This window comes from Topomyia yanbarensis, unplaced genomic scaffold, assembly GCF_030247195.1.
Source record: "Topomyia yanbarensis strain Yona2022 unplaced genomic scaffold, ASM3024719v1 HiC_scaffold_189, whole genome shotgun sequence".
In the NCBI taxonomy this organism is placed as follows: domain Eukaryota; kingdom Metazoa; phylum Arthropoda; class Insecta; order Diptera; family Culicidae; genus Topomyia; species Topomyia yanbarensis.
In genome coordinates this window covers 49,127-71,375 of record NW_026683370.1, presented here as the reverse complement: position 1 = coordinate 71,375, position 22,249 = coordinate 49,127, and the positions used below count along the sequence as shown (strand labels likewise).

Genomic DNA, 22,249 nt, shown 5'->3' with positions numbered 1-22,249 from the left:
CCGAAAGTCTATCCTTGATCCTAGAAGCCTAGGTCCATGCCTTCAGCTGGACCATTTAAGAAAATACGCCCATACCTATTAGACAACACGTCTCATGGCGACATGACCGGGAACCCTATCGATATAAACGATCCCACTCTCTGCCAGAATTCAAACCGCGCACTGAAAATTTAATATCAGACTCACGGTTCGCGCAACCATTCAAGAACATACGTTACAAAATCACGTCAGCGCACAAACGTTAGAGCCCCTCGCGATTTTCCAAGCAACATACGAACTCGAAAACATGATTACACCCCGGTGATAAGGTGAAAATCTCAGCACTCATAAACTTACCAACACGATCTCAAGTGTCAACCTACAAACTCCCGCGCTCGCGCCATCATGAATCGGGATCGTCCGGAAGTATCTATCCTCGGTACAAACAATCTAGGTCCTTGTTAATTATTAAAAAAATAATAAAATTGAAAAATAACTACCATATCCACTAGACAAAACGTTCCATGGCGACATGACCGGAAACTCTAGTGATATGGGGTAACTCTCTCCCTGTCAGAATGTGATCCGTACACCGAAAACTAAAGATCAGAATGACGGTCCGCGAATATATGAATCGCCGCAGGGTTTCAAAATCGAATTTATACATGCGAAGTCACATACACGCGACAAACACGTCAACATACGAACGCTTAAGCCCTTCGCGATCATCTACGCACACCTATGCCCGCGATCGCGTAAACTTGATAACACTGCGGCAATTGTGTGAACGTTTTAGTACTTACGAAGTTACAAACGCGATTTCAAACGCCAACCCGCAAATGCGCGATCATGAATCGGTCACGTCCGGAAATCTTTAACCTTCATTCTAGCAATTTAGGTCTATACATTCAGTTGGACCAATCAAAAAAAAAAAATAAAGCTCATATCCACTAGACCACGCGTTCTACGACGACATGATTGGGAACTCTAATGATATGGAAGAACCCACTTCCTTCTGGAATCTGAACCGTACACAAAAAATTAAGTATCAGATTCACGGTCCGCGCGCGATTATTCTAGAACACACGCGAATATGCGAAAGGCACACGGTTATGAAATAGAATTTATGCACGCGAAGTTACACGTTAGCACACGCGACATACAAACGCACACGCGATCGAGCACATTAACGTACAAATGTTCGAGCCCTTCGCGATGATACACGCGATTCCCTACGCCCGCACATGCCTGAACCGTACAATGAATATCACATTCAGAATCACGGCCCGCTACAATTGGCCTATTGCAGTGTTTTATTGGGCGACATTGCCTGTCTCGTCTGCAAATTGTAGTATGTGATTCTGACGGGGAGCCCTTCCGAGAACCTAGCTCTACACCTCCAGTAGGACAACTCTCGAAAAAAAAAAAAATTCAATACATTGATAAAGCATTGAAATCAAACAATTTTAGCAGTTTTAAAGGCTTTCAGAATCTTTTATTCTAGTTGGACACAAATTATACGAATTTTGATTACTCGAATTTGACAGTACATTGAAATACTTTGTATAATACCAATTAACATCTATTTAACAATGAGTATCTTTCCAGAATTAGTTTAAACAAACATTTGAATGCAAAACATTGACATTAATAACTTAATGTGGGTGAAAATGAAGGTTATCGAAGTCACCCCGGAATACGAAAACGGACTTCAGCTCGAAATCTTTTTTTGGAAAAATAGCTGTAAGCGAACAATTTTAGGTAAAACCATCCAATCTTGTTCTCCATATATCAGTACATGGTTTAAAAATATTAAACTTGAAAAAAATGCATTTCGACTAAAAATATGTAATGATTACTTCGAAAAGTGATCAATGTCACCGCGGCTTACGGTATCAGGCTCACGGTCATCCAAGAACACACGCGAATATACGAAAGGACACACGGTTATTAAATCGTATTTATACACGCGATATTACATTAGCTATCACACGTGATGTACAAACGCTCGCACGATCGAACACGTTAACGTGCAAACGCTCGAGCCCTTCGCGATGATACACGCGATCGTGCAGTTTTTCTGCCCGCACAAATTTGAACCGTACAATGATTATCACATTCGGAATCACGGCCCACTGTAATTGACCTTAGGCGGTGTTTTAGTGGGCGATATTTCCCGTCTCGTCTGCAATTCTAGTGAGTGTTTCTGATGAGGAGCCTAGCTCTACAGCCCCAGTAGGACAACTCTAGAAAAAATGATCGTATATGTTGAAAAACCCACGACACTGTTAATATTTACACACTCTCTTAAAATTAACTAAGATTCATAATGGATTAATTGAAGTTGACTTAGCCGGTTAAGGCTACAATAAAACAAACAGTTTCAACACCCCTAATATAGGTTAAAAGAGTGAAATACAAAGTAAATTATATACAATAATAATGTTGGGAAAAACAAAACACTAGATGCAAAGGCTAAGGGGTGCCAAAAAAAGCAGATTGCGCCAAGAATATAATATTATTGTCGAGAATCTGGAAATTTTTTAGTTAAAAGCTCTTCGGTATACGCTCTACATACCAAATAAATTATGTTGATTTTATTTGAAATAAAACTGAGCCAGGTTCCAACCCCAACTGCTGTCACATACTGAAACTGACGGCGGTTTGGTTTAGAACCTGACTCTTTTTGGGGTCAAGCCAAAAAAGGCATCAGTGTATAACGACAAACTCGTAAAAATGGCAATCAAACGATTATTTGTGAACAAAACTGTCCTCGAACGAAACAAACTATTGTTCGACATGCAAATATTTGTACTTCGTGTAGTTTGCTATGGAAAACAACCCTTCAAATATGTTTATAGAAACACCCTTTATTCACTAGAGCTAGTGAGTCTTAAACTTTCGGCGGTTATGGACGTATTGGGAAAAAAATCACCCAAATCTGGTGCTTGTTGGTAAATATGCATTATGTACAAAGTTAATGCACGCACAACGATACCATATCATTTCATTCATAGTTATGCCTAATAAATGTGTTAGGTTCACGCCAACAAACAAATTTGAACTTGAAATTTGAACACCCATTCTTCCGGTGCGGAGGGACTTGCTGGCGAGTGCCATTAAAATTCACAGACAGGGAACGGGGGGTTCGTTTGATTATGGAAATTTTTCTCATAGTGGCACACGTCACCAGTAGCAGCCTGCCTGTAGACCGAAACCGAGCCGAGAGAAGCGCTCAAACAAAGTCCGCAATATTTTCACTCAATTAACGGGAGGGGGGACCATTTGCATATATGTGCATCATCGTCGGAATTGTTATGTCAATAAAAGAGGATAGTATTCACTTATATGGGCGATGTCGAACTTAGCGTACTGTACAAATGTAGAACAATGAACTTCAAGGTCTCTATGGATGATGATATATGCCAAGCTATCTGCGCTTTTGTGGGGTGGAAATCGATACCGTTGCGCTCACCTTTTCGGAGGGTTCCGGCATTAAGTGTTTCTATTGTATACGTACAGAGAACGACTCGAGCATCCTAATTTCCATCAAACCGTGAATAGTGTTTCGCTATTTGAAGTCGTCGAAAATGTCGACAGTATTATTCAAATTTCCTAAAGCGTAGCCGTTTGCAACTGAAGCCAGGGAAGCGGAAACTAGTCAACGGCCGGTGCTAACCAGATTCGTAGAGCGAGTATTTTCCGCTCGAAAGTGGTAACCACAAGACCGGAACAACAAGTGGTTTCCAACTGTTCTATGGGCTATTGGGGAACGAAATTGGTGAGGGAAGACACTGAGAAATAATCTACAATTTGTTTCCTGAGCAGGTGCTTTTTGGACAGTATTTCCTTCCAGTGTCTAGATAGATAGTACACTACACGTATGCACCAACAAAGGCGGATTTCTTCTCGGCGCTCTAGAGCGGAAATTGTTTGGCTCTTGTCGTGAATCATACTCTCGGCGCATCCTGAGTGGTCTGAAGCGGTGTACAAATTCACTGCAGTTGGCTCGGTTTCGTTTGGATGCAGAACAGCAGGTGTAATTAAAAAATTGCTGCAGATAAGTGGGTAATCGCCGCCAACCCGCTGCTAGTTTTATTTTTGCACTAATGTTTTTCAATATGATTCGTAGACGTAGACGTAGAGTATAGCGAATAGGACAATTACAGGACTAGTTCAACGACCCTACCGTAATGGGGAATCTTTACTTGTATCTAATGCTAAGAACTACACTTTATCTCACTATTCAATTCAAATCCACCGCCAACAACATTTGAAAAAAATCAAAATTTATAACTCAGTCTTTTTTCTTTTTATTACAGCTCTGATATCGTTTTAACTCCGAAAAGGTAAGTTTATTAAAATAGTAAGTTAGACTTGATACAATGTGCCCGAACATATATTTTACTGCTTAATGGTTCCTGTAAGGATCCCATAGCTCAAAACTGTCGAGTTGAAGTGGGGTCTTATTAAACAAAATACCTATTGTATGTTGATACACAAACCAGCTAGTCAACCCAGTGGCATAGCCAGAAATTTATCTTGTGAGGAGAGATGGTGTTTTAGTGCAATGCTGCTACCATGAAAAATCCTATAAACCCGATCTATTTAGAACAGCATTAAAGAAAATTTGCTTTTCTATTATGCTAATAAAATGCAAATAATAATCATAATACGTCAGAACGGCTGTTGTTATATCAAATCGGAATATCCCCAACGTCAAGCAGTATCCATGCTCTCATCGGTGAAGCATTTTCAGCATGTCTAAACTTCATTTGCCCCATACAACTTACGTATAATATGCCAAAAAAATACATCCAAATAACTATGAAAACAAATAAGGGATGTCCTCAAGGTGGAGTTCTATCACCCTTGTTGTGGTCATTAGTTGTAGACGAGCTATTGAGATATCTGGCGTTTAAAATACGCACACTGAGATCTCGCATTTTTATACTACAGCCCTCCCCTTAAGCCCAGAAGCGGTTTGTTTTCCTCCCAATTCTCCGTGTAAACGATTTGTTTTCCTCCCAATTCAAACGTCAAAAGGGCAAAATACCACCGCAGCTGGATAAGTCAATAGAAACCATTAACTGAAATTTGTAATGTTGTGACTGTTATCATAAATGGAATGCAATCTGCGTTGAACTTCACTTCGAAGTAGTGTAAAATGGAGGGCCTCCACATAAATCTCTTCAAAAGAATCATAATCCTATTTACTCGAAAAAGGATATATTCCATGTCAACGCTTTTGTTCGACGGTTTAGTAATTGAAATGTCCTTTTAGGTGATTAATCTGGGATTGATACAAGATAAAAAACTAAACTGTAAGGCACACATTGTGCAGTTTATGCCAACGAGTGCTCTTTGGGTGTGCTGTAGAGAAATTGGTAAAAAACTGTTTTAATCCACCTAGTAGTGCAATTGTGCCTTTCTCATTTGTTCAAACTACGATTCCATGGCTGGTTAGGTTCAATTTTCAAATTGTTAATAAATTTTAAATTAGTTTCTATTTTAAAGTAGTTTTAAACTCAAAATCATTTCAAACCAAATTTTTACTGGTTTTTTATTGAATGCGGTTATTGCGTATTACATAATGTGTTCATTTCAAAATCGAAATTTCAGACCCACTAGGAAATTTTATTCTGGATCTTCCCCTGCTTGAAGCAAACATATATAATATTGGGAGGTTGTCTTTCGGCTAACTAATTTAATCATGCGGGAGGGGTGTATGAAGGGGATGAATAACCCACAACCGAGCCACTCTAGCCTATTTTGGTATACCCAACCCACTAGGTGAAGGTGATTGAGATGAAAGAGGGGTGGGTGGATGAGTTTGCGGCTTGCTGAGGGGGAGGGGGAGAATCGATGGGATAGGACATTGTGGGGAGATTGGCAAGCGTGGTGTGTAACGGGGGGGGGGGGGGGGGTAACCCTGCATCGCATACCCCTAGCTAGCTAATAATTTTGCCCGGGATTAGGTTGACAATGTTCAGAGTGATTGCATAACCTTTCTATATGAAAAAGGCAAAAAGTCCCTCTTTTTTCGAGATTACAACGATCTCAACGTTTCAAGCATTTTAAAGACATTTGGCTAGTCATTATTAGTCATTATTGATCTAGACTGGCAAATCAAAGTAATTCTGCACCCATTTTAATAACTTTTGCATCATTTTGATATCATGGTGGGACCAGTTTATATGGGAATTTGCTGTGTGACCGCACTCTTCAACTCGTAACTCCGGAACCAGAAGTCCAATCAGTAAAAAATTCTATAGCAGCCGATGGGAAGGTTGTACCTTTCATTGGAGATTAAGTTTATGCAAATCGGTCAAGCCATCTGTGAGAAATAGAGGTGACATTTTTTCTACATACACATATACACACATACATACACACAGACATTTTCCGATCTCAACGAACTGAGTCGAATAGTATATGACACACAGCTCCGGGCAGAGATTAGGTTGACGATGTTGAGAGTGATTACATAACCTTTCTGTATGAGAAAGGCAAAAAAGAAGCGACGCTATTTTTTGTTACAAATAGTAAATTTATTCAGATTATACAGAAATTTAGTGATCCTAAAATAAAATGGTTAAAATTTTAGAATGCAGTTTATATATATTAAATTCAAAATCTCAATTTACGGTCAAACGATGAACGCAATGTCAAAATGCGCGCTACTTCCCTTACGAAGGAAGGTTTGAATTTTTCACCTTATAAAATCCTTGACTAGGATTAAACCGAGACACGCCTTCTGTAAAATAGGTAGATTATTATTATTATCAAAATGTACCATTTAGTTCATTTTTCGCTTTTTCCCGAGCCAGTCATAATGAAAAAGTGTACAAAACGTTTATTGAATTCGATAACAAAAAACCTACCTCAAAAAAAACTAAAATATATGTGATACTTTTCTGGTAATTCTCTAAAATAGCAACGTCAGCCCATATGTCAACGACAACTATTGACGTTCTATATTAACTCGTTTAGATTGAACATGTGATTTTTGCACTATTGAAAATATTTAAGATATAGAAAACTTAACGCTTGTTTCCGAAAACCACTTTAAACACATCAAGAAAGTTAAATAATATTTTCTGGTCTAGACAACGCTCAAATGACAAATGGGAGATCCGTCCTAATTCAGCATTCCTCCTTGGGCAAGGTACTCTACATCCTTAAAAACATCAAGCAACTATGAAGGTCAGATTACTATATGTTAATTCCGTGAGGTTAGTGCTACATTATTCAAATGCTATCAAGAGAAACGCCACGCAATATTTTTTTGATTTCTAGCCTTCAAATGTCCTGTTATTCCAATTGCCATTATAATATGAAAAAATAACTTGCCAATATATTTTTGAATTAACTCAGATCAGCTTGCGTTCCTAATGCCATATGGTGACGGAAACCATATATTTTCTCCACATATTTTGATTGATTTTTTCGCGAGTTGTCCTGCCGGAGCTGTAGAGCTAGGGTCTCGGAAGGGCTCCCCGCCAAAATCACTCCCTCCCCTCACTAAAACAATGCTTAAGGCCAATTGCAGCGGATCTTGATTATGAATGCGATATTCATTCAGATATGAGCAGACATATGGACTGAACGATCGCGTGTATCATCGCGAAGGGCTCCAGCGTTTGTGCCTTAACAAGTTCGATCACGTGGGCCATTGTATGTCTCGCGTGCTAGCGTATATGTAACTTTGCATGTATAAATTCGATTGTGTGTCCATTCGCCATATTCGCATGTGTTCTAGGATCATCGAACGCGGACCGTGAATTTGATACTTAATTTGCGGTGTACGGCTCAGATGCTAGAAGAGAGTGAGTTCTTCCATATGACTAGAGTTGCCGGTCATGTCGCCATGGAACGTGGATGAGCGTCATTTTTATTGGTCCAATTGAGGGTATGGACATAGGCTGAAAGGGTCGAGTAGGGACTTCCGAATGTCACCGATTTAAGCTCGTGCGAACTCCGGTGTTTGCAGGTTTACTCTTTGGACCGCGTTTGTAATTTTATAAGTGCTAAATCGTTCACTTAGTCATTGGGATGTTTGCGAGTTCGCGTGTATATGTGTGCGTGGATGATTGCGAAGGGCTCAAGCGTTTGTATGGTAACCTGTCCGTTGTTTCTGTTAGCGTGTATGTAACTTCGCGTGGATTATTTGGATTTTATTACTGTGAGGCTGTTGGCATATTCGCGTGTATTCTTGAATGATCACACGCGAACTGTGAATCTGATAATAATTTTTAGTGTGCAGTTCACATAATGGAAGAGAGTAAGTTTCCCCATATCATTAGGGTTCCCGGTCATGTCTAGTGAATATGAGCGTCATTTTTTTGGTCCGACTGAAGGCATGGACCTAGGATGTGAAGAGCTTTTCGGACGTGACCGATTCATTATCGTGCGAACGTGGACGTTTGTAAGTTTCCGCTTGAGACCGCGTTTATAAGTTCATTATGGCTAAAACATTCACTTAATCAAAGGGGTGTTTTCATGTTAGCGAAACCGCTGGCTTTGGTGTGCGTGGATGATCGCGCCCCCTTAAGCGTTTGTATGTTAACATGCTGAATGCTAGAAGAGAGTGAGACTCGCCATATTACTAGAATTCCCGGTCATGTCGCCATGTGTTGTCTAGTGAGCGTCAGTTTGTTGGATTGGTCCAGCTGAAGGGGGAGTGCTGAGTTAATGATTGAGACCGCGTTTGTAAATTTGTAGGTACTAAAACGTTCACTGAACTACTGGAGTGTTTTAATGTTGGCGAGATCGTAAGCATAAGTATGTGTGGATGATTGCAATTGCATGTTCGCGTTTGTGACCAGGTTTTGTTTCATCGCGAGCGAAACGAGCGTTTCTACGTTTGGAATGAGAGAGATTGTGAGTGTATATGAGAGAATATACAGTTGATTGCATTAATGAATGTTAGTATGAATCGAATTTAAGATATAGTAAAAGAAGGAAAAATAACATGCCGAATAAAGAAAACAGAAATATTATAAGAGATTATTTAGAAGTGTATAAATTGACCGATATTATTTTTGGTATACATAAGTAATAGAAAACCAAACTAATAGAACTACAGCAAAAACAGACTAATGAACTAGAAAAAAGAACACATGCAACATTCAATCAAACTACTTGAACGCGTCTAAATGCCAGCAAATGATATTTATTTTCCATTAATCGTACCCAATCCGTGTACACTACTGCACTGAGGGAGCCGAAAAAATCCTAAATGGGACGGCACTTTGGCAAGTTGTTCGGGATCCTTTCTTTCGGCACGGACGGTATCTTTTTCTGCTCAAGATACCCCAGCGTCTTCTTGGCGTAATGGAAAGACGCCTTGTCTGGCCAGAAGACGTACTTCCCATCCGCATAATGCTCCTTTAAGAACGGCATAAGAATTTTCTCAAGACACTCCTCCTGGTACACTTCTTGATTGATGGCCAGACCGCTCGGCTTAAACCACGACTTTGAAATCCATCTGTCCGATATGGCGATGTACAGCATAACTTTTTCCTTTCTCATACAGAAAGGATATGCAATCACTCTATAAATTGTCAACCTAATCCTGGCCTATTTTTTACTGACATATGGTTTCTAGATTTTAACAGAGGCGTAGCCAGGGGTGTACGAAGATGGGTTACACCCCCCTCCCCTCACTGGTCACCAGCCATGTAAATTCCCCTTAGATCACCCTCATTGCACCCCCTCAGTCCACCACTTCATCCATTACTCATACCCCTCCCCTTCTCAACCCCATCATCTTTATACCATCGCTACATCACAAGACATCCCAAATTGAGCTGGGGAGTAGTACGTTCGTGGGTTTCTCACCCTCCTCACACATCCATGACGCATGACAAAATTAGTTAGCAGAAAGACAACATTCAACTGATGCTGATTAGGCTTATTAAGTATTATATTTTTTGTATCAAGTGTTTCGCCGTCAACACGTAGCTCATCAGGTTCGTGGCTGGCGAGCCATTGTATGTAGGTGCAAAGTGTACTAGTATTTCCATAATTGAAACGAACATAACCAGCCATGAAATCATAGTTTGGAGAAATGAGAAAGGCACGATTGTACCACTAGTTGGATTAAAACAGGTTTTTTTTTCAAATTTATGCTTAACCCTTTCATGCCCAACTTTTTTCTAGTGTATGTAGGGTTTCAAAACTATTTTTCCTTGAAAACGACGGGGTCAATAAACACGAAAAGCCCATTTTCATAAAGATAGGTGCTTCCATGGCAGTGGTAGAAGCTGGTCAATTTTTACCTTCTAATGCTCAATACAATTCTCCTAGAATAATTACAATAGTCCAATTACGTGGAAAACGTAGCCAACGACAGTCTAAATTGATAATTTTTATCAGTTTTCAATAATATTGCACCATAACGAAGATATATGAAAAAATCATCCTCCGTCGTCAACGTAATCTGTCCCTGGCAGCACTGCTCCATCGGAATCCAATCAGACTAATTGCAATAACTTCAGTTCTAGAGCTGATCCTTGTAACTGTTAACACTCAAATTAAAGGCAATAATCACATCAATGGGCCTTACTTGTTTTTGTGAACAAATCTCATCTCAATCGAAAGTTATAGCTGTTTAAAAAAGTTGTTGTCCACAAACAACATGGGCATGAATGGGTTAAGCTTATATTTTACTTTAGGAGGTGTAGCAGACTTGTCGCTGAAATAGTAGCTGTCATTTCCTGGTCTTTGAGAGCGGAAAGTGACTTTCGTCGTCCAGAACGAACGACGTTCCGCGGTACTTCTTCGTCATCCACCAGCACTGCGATTTCACGATCACTATCTGCTCGTCCGTGTACTCGGGGGACTGAGTCTTCCTCCGACAGATGATATCCTCCATCTTGAGGGTTCGGTGAATCAAGGTATGAGAGCAGTGATATTTTCGGCCGGCGTCACGAAAACTCGTTCCGTCTTTGTTGTCGAACAGTTTTTTCAACGCTTCCTTCGTCGGCTTCGTCATTATCTTCGCCGGACCGGCCTTCCGCTCCACGCTCAGGGATAGCAGGATTCGGTAAACTGTACTCAGGGGCCAAACAACACGCTCGCTGTTTCGAGGCCATCTTCGATTGAACTGACAGCATCCGAGCGAAAAAAAACATGTCACCCATTTCTAGGGAGTCCAGAGAGCAATTCTCTTGGAGAGAAAAAAAATTACGTTCTTTACTTTAATTACAGAAAGGTATTCATTTTCATTTTTTTATTGAACACCCATTACAGGTGCAAGTGAGATCACAATTCGTAGACAATCAATTTTTTTTTAATTTTCATTTAATCAAATTTCTAGGTTCATCGCCATTTGATTTAAATATGATGAATTAATGAAAAAATATGTAGTGACAATTGGTACCTTAATTAAGTGTATAACCTACTACTGCAAATTGCTACACCTAAACTATAGGAGCACCTTCATGTTTCAGAAATAATTATTTTCGTGAATGAAAAATTGAAAAATAATTTACTACGAAATGTGTAAAACTTCAGTTTACATTAAACTAATCCTGTTATTTCCGCTTGACTGCGTATAAACCCAAAATGCAACATCATTGGACCTAAAAATATTCCAAACGCATCCTATACGAAAAGCCGGTAATTTAATCAAAATTATGGTAGCTTATCTCTTCTGCTTGCCTCGTTTCGATTCATTATTACTGCATTGCAAAACAATAATTGATAGTGCAGCATTTATTTCCAGAGTGTCGATTGTATGCGTATTGTTATAGAGTGTAACATCTGCATTTAAAACGAAATGTGGTTGAACCGGATAAACTGAATGCCTTTTGTACTATAGGCATGTGCTGAATAAAACCTCTAAGTGTGTAACACTGATACGATCGCCAGTTCCACAACAGCTCTCTACCGATATGGTGATTTCGAGTGTGGTTTTCCATCAGCGCGAAACTCTTCCACCATTTAAGATTTATGAGCCCTGATAGCGGTCCTGGTATGCAATGCATGCATGCAAAACAAAAAACTGAACTCATCCGAAACGTATCGCTCGGATCGGTGCAGTTGCATCACACCCCATACTGGCGAAATGAGACGATTCTGGCGAAGCCAAAACCATCCGGTGATTTATGGGAATCGGTAATGGATCGTGGGTTCCACTTTTTTTCGTCTACTCGGGCTGAAATCGAAAAACAAAAGGTTGAGTGGATGGATGTTGTGATGAAATTCCGGTCATGGAACTGTTTTGCATTCACGTTTGTTTTCCTTCATAGGTACATACCACTAATAGCCGGTCGGGAAGCTCGCTTGTTCTCACACACAACCCACAGATGTTTTCGAACCAAGGCGGAGAAATTTGCCGCAATCTAAATGCCATAAATCACGTACTCTATACCGCACATCGGATTGCAACCCTGCTGATTGTTGTGGGCAAACACATGTGACCCCGGCAATTGGCGGTTGCATCCTGTAAGTTATAATAAATTAGTTTTTTGTATATTGAGACAATATTGCGTAATGTCGTAAATGTAATTGGCATTCCCAGTTAATATGTTGACAAAAACATCAGAGTCTGTCTTTGCCGTGAGACATGCTGGAAAACGAGCGATGCGTAGTAATGCTGCCTAAGCTCGACTCCTGCCAGTAGAAGACGAAAGATTAGTCTGTAAGATTCTAAGCCTGTTTCTAATGGCACTTCTAGTTTTCCGGTTTGTATATTTCACATCCTTGAGTACTATTGCTCTAAATTTTCATATCTTTCCCTACTCAGTAATTTCTATATATTTAAATGTGGCTAAAACAGTAAAAAAGAAAATGTGAAATAAAAAAGGAAAAAAATCAGAGGTAATGTGTTTGTGTATCTCAATTTATCTCCACAAAGGATCTTTTCTGTTATTTGTAGGTTTCAGTTATCTCTTCTTTCCTTATCCATGGTCAGAGGTCAATACAAGTCAATAAACGTAATTCCTAATATCTTAATCTGGCAATCAACAAAGAAACACTTTTATTTTTTACTTTGAATCCTAGAAAAAACACTTTTTGTCTAAAAATTTCAAAGTGACGCCCATTGACCGATCATAGCAATATAACATTTATCGAGCCCTGCAATTCAATACGTTAGCTAACATGACATTTGATAGCCAACAAATCAGCGCTAGATTTATAAACAAATGACTGCAGATGAGTCTTATCGACTGCAATGGATTCAATATTCCGCAGTAGTCTTATCGTTCCGTCTCGGTTATCAGTAGCTAATTTTTCGCCATTGCCATCATTCGTAGTTCATCTGTTATCGTAAACCCGTCGAGTCCGCAATGGGGACTCAATTAGCAGCATCGATTTTTGTGCTTGTAGTTAGCGGTTGTGTCCTAGTCGCACCAAGTTCGCCGATAGAACGTCAGGACATTCCAAATGTGTTAGTTAGCATCCAGGGAGTTGGCGAAGTGCGTGGGTCTATCGGTCAGACGGCTCGCACCAATCAGCCGATTGCAAAGTTCTACAATATCCCGTACGCTGAACCCCCGAGCGGCACCCGAAGATTCAAAGCCCCCGTCAAGGTCGCTCCCTGGACCAATGTTCTGGATGTTAGCCAACCGGGAATGGAATGTCCGCAACCGTTCCCTGGCCTAAACCAGAAGAACGAGGATTGTCTCACCTTATCAGTGTTCACAAAGAACGTAAGTAAACGGGCAAAGTACCAATATGATGCAACATTTGGTTACATAATTGCAGACGGAGAAAAGTTTCCCGGTAATGGTGTACATTCATGGGGGAGCATTTTACTTGGGTTCAGCTGCCGAGTATCCTCCGGATTATCTGCTGGAGCGTGATGTAGTCCTTGTTGTTATTCAGTACCGCTTAGGTCCTCTTGGTTTCCTGTCCACCTTAAGTAGCACCATCCCGGGTAACGCAGCAATGTTGGACATCGTCATGGCCCTAGTATGGGTTCGCGATAACATCGACAACTTTGGCGGACATCCGCAGAAAATAACCGTATTCGGACAGTCTGCTGGAGGGGCGGCAACGTCTGCCCTGCTCTATAGTCCACTGGTTCAAACAAATATGTTCAATCAAGCGATTATCCAATCCGGAGGGTCAATCTCAACCTGGGTCATCGATCCGAATCCGATTGAGAATGCAGTGTCTGATGACGGTCGATGCTGAAGTATTGGTAAAGGCATTGCCGTTGCATATGGTAAGCTTACAAAGTGCCTCCAAGACATCAACATATCAACATTTAGTTTATTTAAGGCAAACCGTTATATCGAAGGAATGGAAGAGATTAGCCGTATCGGAATAGTCGTGGGTGGACCATCGGGATTTCTGCCGAAGAAGCCTTTCGATGCTGCCCGTCTTGGTGACTTTCGCCGGAACGTCAGAGTGATGGGTGGTGTTACCAAACAAGATGGATCCTTCCTACTGAATGGCTTCTACGATCTCCTGGTTAGTAGAAATCTTATCAATGACTCCAAGTACATGCAGTATGATCTGGTTGATAACGTTAATCGGATACTCGGATTGGACGAGCAATCGGGAGCACTAACGGCCTTTGAAATTGATGCTCTTTTCAGCGAAGACGACCTACTGAGTGGAAATTTTACTCAAATGGCAGAGGGACTAATTGATGTGTGTGTTCATATGGTAATCGTTGTTTCAAAACTCCAAGATTACTTCTTCTTTTAGATTGCCGGAGCGATATCTTTCAAGGGTCCCGTACTGAGAGATATTCAAGCCAATGTCCGATACAGTCAAATGGGAGCATACCTCTATACTTTCGACTACGAAGGAGAGCACACAAGATTCGCAAATGGACGAAATACCTCTCACTATCCATACGACGGTGGTGTACATCATTCGAACGAAAACATCTATTTGTTCCCCTACCCGGAAGAGGTGGCAAGGCTAAACGCCGCGGACACCAGAATGTCGGAAATGATGGTTGACCTTTGGACGTCATTTGCGATCGATGGTGTACCCAAATCGGAAAACGTACCGAATTGGCCGCAAGTTGATAGTGCGTATCTTGCAACGCTTTTAATCTATTCATTTTTTAATTTTTTTAAATTAAAATCTTAGGCTTAATCGGACCGTACCTGCACATAAATTCACCGCCGACGGTTGGTCAAAATTTCTACCGAGAGTTTTCTGTTACCACCGAGAGTGCATCTACCGGGTTACGCTGCGTCGAAATAATGGCATTGCTCCTTGTAGCTGGTTTCGTGACAATTTTCCGATGGGTTTAAAATATTAAATCAAAAGATTATTAAAGGATTTCGGGAAAAAGGATTTCGAACGGAAAAGCTGATGTCGAATTAAAGAATTATATTGTGCGTAATTATAGTATGAGAAAAAAAAACTGTTTTAATCCACTTAGTGGTTCAATTGTGCCTTTCTCATTTCTCCAAACTATGATCCCATGGCTTGTTATGTTCAATATATAGTTGTGGAAATCTCTATTACACCTATGTACAATAGCTCGCCATCCACGAACTTGATGAGCTACGTATCGATGCTGAAACACTTGAAAGAACAACAATATCATACTTCATTAGCTTAATCAGCATTAGTTTAATGATGTCTTCTTGCTAACTTCTTTTGACATGCGAGGGTGGATATTTTGGGGGGGGGGATTGCTTGGCCTTTGTATCAGCGTTCCTAGAGCTGTTATATTTGGTGGTCACTCAATGTATTATTTTCAAGGAATCTCTTGTGACTCATATGTTTGACAGTTAATCTGTCGGCTTTTGAATACCATTTAACAGTAATCGGTAATCACGCCGTCGATCTCTACTTTGTGCGTGGGAATGTACACATGGTAGTCCTTTATTTAATACTTGTCGACAGTAATGTCATTTGTTTTAGATAGGATATCACAATGGTGAGCTTATGGGTGCACTTTCGTTATATTCGTCACGGTTGAATATTTCAGTGTCAGTTTTTTAGAATGGGTCTTTTTCAAGCGACTTTTTTTAAGCAGGAATTTTGAGATTTTTCTAAAACTAAACAACTTAGACTTATTAAGTCTTTGGAAAGGTTATCGTAGTTTGTGAGGCCCTTCTTTTTGTTAAAACAATAATTAGAGTTCTAATTCTAATTTCAACAAGATACAAAAATTAACTTTTTACTCATTCCAGCTATCGCCAGACGACCTTCAGTGAAGTTGTAGAACGACAAATTTTAGAAAAGTTTGCTGAAGACATGTAAGGTTTATCTGTCATACTTTTCGTTCTACAACAAATTTAAAATCAATGTTAGGGCGTTTCATAGAAAAAACTGTTTTATTCAAATAACTTTTGCAATATTAATCAAAAACTGAAGTAGTCACTTGGACAACTTGAACACTGTTTTAAGGCGAATAATTTGTTTCATTACACCACATGTCTAAGTATTATCGTTGAAAAGCTATGAGAACTTTTTCGCCAAAAATGGGGTTCTTTGGAAGTCCAATATCACTCGTTGGGGCAAACCAAAGAGAATTCTTTTTCAACTAAATTAAAGTCATGATTCGAGTTCTAATTGAGCAAAAACTGGCAAATACGACATTTTTTTAAAATCACAAAATTGTTTAAAAAAATAGTTTTTGGTATTATAAATACTTGAATCATTTGAACAATAGAAGCTAGAGTTTTTATGCATTAAAAGAAAATGTTCGTCTTCAAAAATTTGAGAAACATCTATAGGATATGTTAGAAAAAAATGAAAATTGCAAAAGTTATATTGAAAATTTAGCTTTTCATAAATTGACTCTTGGTAGTGTGTGTGTTAACCATCCTATCTCCCACTACCGGTAGTAATTTACAGAAAAAATATTATTGCATATATTTAAACATATTCATGCAAATAACTTGGTTCGTGGGTTTAGGTAGGTGTTAGCTCAATTGACTTTCTGATGACCCATTTCGTACACTGCGCCAGACATGTTCCGAGTTGATCGTTCCATCAACCAGCCCCGCCTTAATGTAATGTTACAATTGGATTTTAACATTACAGTAAAACTTTCGATTGTTTACAAAAAGAAATTTATTTATACAAATCAAAGTAATATAATAAATGCGCGTCGCATTTAGTATATTACTTTTATCTGTATCTATAAATTTACACAACTTACCAATTTTTCAGTGTTCTACCTTCTTTCCTATCTTCTATTAATGTCTCATTCAACTCGTATCAATATTTCCTGTAGAGGAAAATTGACTTGATTGACTTCGTATCTCCCTCAGAGCTGTCGTTCCACTGAACCTGATATCACTTTCTGTTGGACTTTTAGAGGTAGTTTCATTGGATATTTCCTAGGAGCAATCCACGGTGAGTGAAGTGCGAGGCTTAGTCGTCCTTAACTGTCCTAAGGAGAATTGTCTGTTGATAGATTTAATCGCCTGGGAATGTCGTGGCTGTCTCTCCCCGCAGCTATACTACCTGCTTATTAAATTTTAAGAATTTTAATATGGTACAGCCACCATAATGGCATATCCCAATAAAATTATGTCCAAATTCAAAAAAATCAATTCCCCTTCAAAAAAAATTCGTTGTTACAAGAAATCTCGACATTTCATGCATTTTAAAGACATTTGGCATTAAAATTACAAATTCGAATTTTAAATTTGCCTTTATTCCCCTTGAACATGTTTCTGTTCCTACTTATAAAGGATCAAAAACCGTCGTAGATGGCCAATGTGGTCAAAGCGACTTTGGTTAGTCATTATTGATCTAGACTGGCGAATCCAAGTAATTTTACACCTATTTTAATAAGTTTTGCATCATTTTCATATCTTGCTGGTACCTGATTATATGGAAAATTGTGGTTTGGTCGCACTCTTCAACCCGTAACTCCGGAACCGGAGCTCCGATCGATAAAAAAATTCAATAGCAGCGGATGGGAAGGTTGTACCTTTCATTTAGACTAAGTTTTGTAGATTAGTCCAGCCACACAAACACGCAAACATATTCCTGTCTCGACGAACTGAGTCAAATGGTAAATGACGCTCGGATCTCCGGGCCAGGATTGGGTTGTCGATTTTCAGAGTGATGGCATATCCTTTCTATATGAAAAAGGCTAAAACAAATAATATATACTAGAAGTCTAAGGATGCCGTAACCGGATACTGTAGTATGAGGTAATAATATGAAACACTACCTTCTAGATCTGAACCATACACTCAAAATCGAAGTTGGCGCGAACAATCAACAGCCCGCGCGAATATCCAAACGGTTACATGGTTATACAAACGAATATTTACAGGCGAAGTTACATACACATGTCCACGCGATCAAATTCGTCAACGTACAAACACTTGAGTCCTACGCGATAACACAACTCTGTATAAAATTCGATCATCCACGTTAAACTAATTTTAAAGCATTTTTGTTTTCAACTGAAATGACATATAATCGTCATTTTTTCAAATTGTTTTTTTTTTCAATACAATGTTGTTATTCAAAAATATACACTTGACCACCATTTTCAAACTTCGATTGTTTACACCATAAACGCTAACAGATGCTGAGCTAGAGCCCCACATTGAAAGCCTTAATCACTAAATTTCTCCAGTCTTTCTCGAGGAAGTGACTAATCAATCTCAGTGGTAGCACCCATTCCTTCCTATCGTCGACCAGCACACGAAAAACAGCACGCAAAAATTGACACCGAGATGACACTGAACAAAACAATATACAAAGATACGGTCAATCAATCGACCGCTAGCGGCGATGACCGAATTAGGCTGTGTTACATTTTTATTTTGAGCTTTTTTCTGCAGCTGTTGACAATTTACTGGCTAGAGTATGTACAAATGCACTCTACCGCGACAGTTACCGAGTGAGATTAATTTCTGGCAGCAAACTACGGAAATTTTGCTTTCCCAAACAGTTATTTTTCATGATGCATGAAGCAATTTAAAATATGACGATCATATTTCAACTCAAATCCTACTCAATTGAAAATAAACCGTAATAAACACCCTTTACTCAATTAATGATCGATTCAATTTCTATATCCAATATGTATATAAATATCATCATAAAGTCAACCATTATTATTAAAGTGTATCAGTAAACGTAAGTAGCTTAATTAATCTATTTTTATGACACCAGTTGTATCACCTTTCTTGCATCTAATCGTTTCCTTCGCTTTCTGGGTAATTTACTCCAGTAGAATGTCGCCGTTCCATTCGTTTATCGATGGAAATTCATCACTTGAGGCCAAAACCGGATCGCGCTAATGGTCGCAGCAACGCCACTGCCACTGCATTTATTATAAACATGTACCTATTTGACGTGTCAACGATACAAGCTGGAGAATGTCGATTCAAAGTAGTAAACATAACAATTATCCCAATAAGTCATGCGCGATGAAAGATCGCTTGCATCGGCGCTATTTTATGTTTGGTGAAGAGTGTGTATGTGTACCCGATCAGAATGAAATAACAAGATTATAACAGAACACATTTTTTGTAACATATTGTGTTATAAATTAGGTCTCGTTAGTAGTTAAAACAACAGAAATTTATAACAAGTAACAATACGAGTTATAGTCTTGAAATATTTCTGTTATGTGTTTCTGATCGGGTATAGATATTAAAAGCATCGTCGCGTGTTCCGACGTTGCGTTGCATTGACTGAGGAAAGGCCAGCGAAGGACATGATGTAATCCGTCTGATGGCTTTGCTAGCAAATGATGCTTTTAATAATGAATGTAGGCTAGAAATTAGTTGCATGATTTAAACCGGTATCATAATGATAAGGATCATTTACTGCGATTCTACTGTGACGAAATATATCGTGGTTGATTCCGATTAGCAGTACATGGCAATCTGAAACCGTATTAAAATTTGTATCACATATTATGTTTGAGATACATTTTGAGCCCCAAAATTAATAATTCACCACAACATTGAACAAAACAATTGCTGAAGTTTGAATAACTTATTTTGCATTTCTCTCGCCATATTCCGGTCTGCAATTCCACCGCATTGTTTATTTCGGTCAAACATGTCCCCATTGTGCTTACCAATGATTTGTGCGAGGGCACAATTTAAAATGTAGCGACAAATGTATCAACAACACAACAGAAAACACATCGCCATGCAGCTCAATTTGTCACGTATTAGCAAGCGAGAGCCTTTCTGTTCTGCCCGCTGCATCTTGTTGTGCTCTGGTTCAGGGTATGTGATTTATCGAAAATTGAAAACTTCGTACCGGTCGACCATCGGAATAAATTATCATAATACTTATGGTAATGTGCCCTCGAACGTTCGCGTCCGTCTGGCACAGTATGGCGCCCCGGTAGGTACCACAAGTTTGTGAATAAATTTTCCGGAAAGTCTATACTTTCGCGACTTGAAGAGATCCACATCACAGCGGAGTATTGTGATTGATCACCCTCAGAGGTTCACTGTGATTTGGTTTCAGTACGTATTCGTGACATAAATGTTATGAAGACTTGAGCCATTTCTCGGTCGAATTTTATCCGATGTGTATTAATATTCTTTTAAATTATTGCTGTCATGGAAAGCGACATCGCCGTCGTTTTTATGTAGTGTGGTACATCACTTCGTTTTTTAAGTATAAGATAAATACACATCAAGTGGCTACGCGAGTTTGGGACAGTTTCGAGCGTGACACAAAAATGTTCCATTTGAATTGCCCAAAAATGTTCCATTTCGATTGCCCCATCCAAATTGATTACAGCTCGTATTTGGTCAGTGTTAAGTCAGACCGGACCAAGTCGCAAAACATAAAAAATGAGATAACTATAGCATTGGATAAAGAATTTCGTCAGCTACATTCGACTCTTGCCAGATTTGAAATATGTAACAATAAACAAGAATTATGGCAAAAATTAATTTCCAATCATAATGTAAAGGATGCTGCGATTCAAGCTTTAAACTCGTTTTTCTCGAAATCAATATTTTGTCACTTAGTCCGGTCTGACTTAACACCGACCATTTACTTATAGAACCACCGTGATCTCTCCGCGCTAGATTTTGTATTGGCCGTTACGCTACTAATCAGTAGCAATTAGCTAGCGTCACGATAACATTTATTCTATTTTATATACCCCTGTTTGATCGGTACTGAACACTTAATTGGCTCGGTCCACATTCCGTTTGTTTTATATAGTGCGCTGCTAACACATGTCATAGTAATGCACCGTTCAGAGACACGATAGAGAGCAGGGACTGTCATAAACTCATTGACCACGAATTATCTATTATCGACCCATACCATTTAGGCATCGTTTTGGGGTTTATTTAAACGCACGTGCTCAGAGTTCATATATAAAATCCTAAATGGTTAATTGAAAAAAGCTCATCTATGACATGCTACTGAACATGCCCAATTCACAGCGGACTAAAATATGTTATACGAGTTTTCACCGTTGAGTTGCGTACCACGAACTTAGACGAACTGATAATAACCGTACCACGCTGGGGATGCGAAAAGGAAACCGGCCAGTACCGTATTGGGGGGCCCATGGATTTATTCGGAGTGCAACTATTAGCATATTAATGACAACAAAACAATCGTACGTGTATTGTGCTGAACGGTTGGACACGGTGGGTTTGAATAAATAGTGTTTTATTAGTTTGCAACAAAACGACTTCTAAATATTCTTGGCTATGGTTTTCTTTTCTTTTAGCTTCACTTCGCTTGGGTTTCCTTTACTTGGATTTGGTTTGTTTTGTTTGCTTCGCTTTGTTTCCTTTTCTTTTTTTTTGCTTAGTTTTGGTTTGTTTTGCCTTGGTTGAATTTATTATCTTTGCCGTAGTACTATACATTGAATATTATATCTATTTTATATAGATAACTCACAGTAACCACAAATATAATCACCGAACATTCTGTCGCTACTACCCACTGATTCAATCCACCAGTCTGTGACGGAGTGACTGTGTGATAGGGCATTGAAAGTGAAAAGCGTGCGATTGCATATCTGTTCATATGAATGCAGCTCATTACGTTTGGTTTTGCGGTAATTTGCCATAGGTGGACACGTGAGCGGACAACTGACCGATGCGTATCTACGGTTGTATTCGCGTTGAATACTTTTGTTATGGCCATTGTCATATGCACATTTCAAAGCGTCATTTTATTATGTAACAAATGGTTAGGTAATATTATAAATTTCTTTCATACTTACTACTTACGAATAAATATAGTTTAAATGAGGCTTCCTCAGAATCTGGGAGTACAGCTTCCTTTGCCCAAATTTTCAAGAGAAAATACCTAATGGGTTTTACAGCGAGGTGCAATTTTATGTGGGAAACTCTTTACTCAATCTCTTCGC

General features: G+C 39.2%; 1 protein-coding gene and 1 pseudogene across 1 annotated transcript in view; both read left to right on the top strand.

The window, feature by feature from the left end:
• Positions 1-4,275: 4,275 nt before the first annotated feature.
• The window catches only part of LOC131694890 (protein unzipped-like), a 60,314-nt gene continuing 42,340 nt past the window's right edge, over positions 4,276-22,249 (top strand). The window contains exon 1 of the mRNA XM_058983407.1: positions 4,276-4,328. The gene's annotated coding sequence lies outside the window, so the exon portion shown is untranslated. The remainder of the gene's footprint in view (positions 4,329-22,249) is intronic.
• Positions 11,754-15,206, top strand: LOC131694889 (glutactin-like; annotated as a pseudogene).